Raw genomic sequence first — 3205 nt, 5'->3', positions numbered from 1 at the left:
AAATTTCCCCTCAAATCCGAAGAAGATCTCCAAAAAGTTGAGAGTGAAATATGCGATTCGAATGAAGAAAAATATGTAAGTAATCGTTGCCCTATATTGTATATATGTTGAAATACCTTCAATTTTAAAATTATATACTTTTTCAATATTTTTTTATTTTTAGATATCTGCTGTAAAGTATTTAATCGATGGCAGCGCAATAAAAAATTTGGAACGCATTTTTTCCCGGGAGATTTGCGTAATGTACAATACGGATGGTATTTGTCGGAAAAAATGTTGGAGAAGAATTTTAAAAGAATATATAAAATTGTTATTGGTAAGTATTCTGATTCTAAAACATTATTAAGTTTTAATGAATTTCTTTATTTTAGCTGCAATAAGTGACTATTCCCCCAATAGCGAAAAAGAATTTCGAGCAGCACTCCAAGTCGTAAAAAAAAGGCACTTCCGAGTTGTTTGTTCCCAAAACAAAAACAAAAATTAATTATATAATTTGTTAATTACATGTAATTTTTAATTTTTTTAATGACAGTGAATTGGAATATTACTTAAGTTTTTTTAATGAATTTATTATTACTTATATTATTTATCTCACTAAAGACTATCAATGTACCTGCAGAATGAAATATTTATTTTTATGTTTTATAGAATAAAACACTAATACTTATAGTACATTACTTATGTTGTATTATTTCCTGTTTTTCTCTGAGTGTATATATCGTTAAATCAGAGAAAAGCGCAAAATTAATAGACCACTTAATGGATTGGTTTCAAAACTAGCCCCTGCTAGTAGTTACACGGATTAGTTTTAAGATCAACCGTATGTGGTGTACCATAGAGTAATGACGTGGACTAGTTTTGAAACTACTTTGATGTAATGCAAAGCTGGGTTACATGGTCCGGCCCTAGGACATAGCAATGCTAAATCGGTTAGGTTTTTTCAATGCATTTGGGTTAGTTTTGGACTACTCCTGGTCTGTTATGGACTACTCTTTACACGCGTGTAAGGGTTAGGCGCATTATTTGCAGGGTTACACAACACAATTCATAAAAATATACAGACGACTACACAAACACAACCGACTAACATATACGTGAGCATTTGCAAATCATAGTCATCATGAAAATTGATTATAAATACTTATTTGTTTACGTTACCCCCAAACTGGATATACATATATATTCAGGATATATTCCCTACATCACAACAAAAATGGCATATGGGCGGTGCTCCGTCATATCTACAGGCTGGAGATCACAAGTCGATGACATTTATTTTGATGGTATAACCAGCAGCAACAACAATAGGTCACCAATTTGTAGTTTCGTCATTTTCATTTAAACATTCGCTTGATTGTGATTTATCTAAGTGACGGTATAAAATACAACGCAAATTAAATGAAAGACCATACACTAATAACAAATCTACTTAAATATAAATGCAAACCGAACCATTCAAATATTGATCCGTTACAAGAAATATCGAGAATATTATGTTTACAAAAATGTAATCGTTAACAACTTACATGGAATTAAAATAATAATATAGAAAAATAACGTTTTTCATTCTGTACTACTATTTGTTCCGACAATCAATTCTTCTTTGCATACACTGCTCTCATTTAACTTCTTTCAAACAATATAATTTACTGCCACTCGTCGTTCATTGCTCTGCTAATTTAAATTTATTTACAAATCGATCATAATTGAAAAAAAAGTTTCCGTAGTGCTTGAAACTGTTGTGAATATTATTGAATTCTTCTACAAGTTTGTACGTCTACTTACAGAAGATAGCGTGAAATAAGACAACCATCCCATTCAATTCATATCTCTATCTATTCGCAATAGTGTATCAATACATTCACTCCCTCGCACACACCATCACGACATTTGAAAGGCATATGTAAATGGAAAGTGTTTGCTTTATTTATGGAAATGAACTTGAAGCGTTCAGAGCTTCGTCGACGAGAAAAGGCACTGTATGGGTCTCAAAATCCACAAAAAATGTGAGGGCCGACCTATGTGGTACATGTGTTGGTGTGTGTGAATGCCAACATCGGCTCTGTCAGTCTCAACGTCTAGCTTTACTAATGACTTCAACCACCATCAGTACCAGACCGCCACCACTTCAAGTGAATACTTAAACATATGCCTTTGTCTGTGATTCTTTATGTTTAAGCACATTAAATAATTTTTCAAATGCCACGTGTACGGGGTAGACGCAAGCTCCTAGCAAACAGTCATCAGCCGGTTATCAGAACATGGGTAAGTTGGCTTTGATGCGGAGGGATGCGGAGGGAAAGCGAAGATAAATTTTTGCATACTTTCGAAAACGAATGTTTAAATGTAGGTATTGTATATATTAATAATTTCTAAGGCGGTACGAGGACACTACACTAAGTTTGGTATACTAGTTTGGTTGATTGGCTCTAGTTTCAGGAAATATCGCCGCATTTTATATATGCCCCTCGCAACAGAATGCGCCCAGTCAATGGGAAACATGGTATATAACTCATACGCCTCAGATTTCCATGTAAATGGAAAAGTAGAAATCTTAGTTTGCAGATACAAGGAAATATTTCTTAGCATGTTTGCGCTGTCACATTAATTCTGCTCCATTTGTGTTGATATATTCGAGTGAAACGTTTGTTTCGCTCCGGCTGTGGATAAAACAAACGGGGTCGGAATGTCAGTTATGGATGACAACGAATTAGATATAGTATCACAGCGGCAGCGAAGCAAACAATAGCTACAGCACCGAAATAAATTGATATTGTTTATAAACATTGTAAATGATTTATGCGCGTTATATGCGTAAAATAAAATCTCAACATTTACAAGTAACCGAAGGACAAAACAATGAATCAGAAAGACGATGGTCTTGAAATGAAAATCTAATCTGAATGGCAATCAATAATAAAGTTACCATAGCTTTGAAGTTACCCAAAGAAAGGAAGAAAGAAAAGTATTTTCAGGTTGCTTCCTAGATTTATTTAAGTTTTCCAAAAAACAATTCAAATTATTGATCAAACAACATAATTCATGTTTCCAACAGCGTTTGTCGTAATTATTTTAAATGTGAGCATGCATCGTATCAAAACACAATTGAAACTATCGTCATGTCCAATTTTTTTCTTTGTTGTTAAAAAGCTATCAAAATATTAGCATGCCTACCCTCTACCAACTGCATTGCAATTACCAACGA

General features: G+C 33.5%; 1 long non-coding RNA gene across 1 annotated transcript; it reads left to right on the top strand.

Moving 5' to 3' along the window:
* Positions 1–281: 281 nt before the first annotated feature.
* LOC133335852 (uncharacterized) lies at positions 282–677 on the top strand. The gene is made up of 2 exons (XR_009754536.1): positions 282–316; positions 372–677. It is a non-coding gene; the product is annotated as an uncharacterized LOC133335852 (long non-coding RNA).
* Positions 678–3205: the final 2528 nt, after the last annotated feature.

This window comes from Musca vetustissima, unplaced genomic scaffold, assembly GCF_032173495.1.
Source record: "Musca vetustissima isolate MV318-11 ecotype Yass unplaced genomic scaffold, APGP_CSIRO_Mvet_v1 utg1072696, whole genome shotgun sequence".
Taxonomy (NCBI): domain Eukaryota; kingdom Metazoa; phylum Arthropoda; class Insecta; order Diptera; family Muscidae; genus Musca; species Musca vetustissima.
This window is presented reverse-complemented; position numbering and strand designations above follow the sequence as displayed.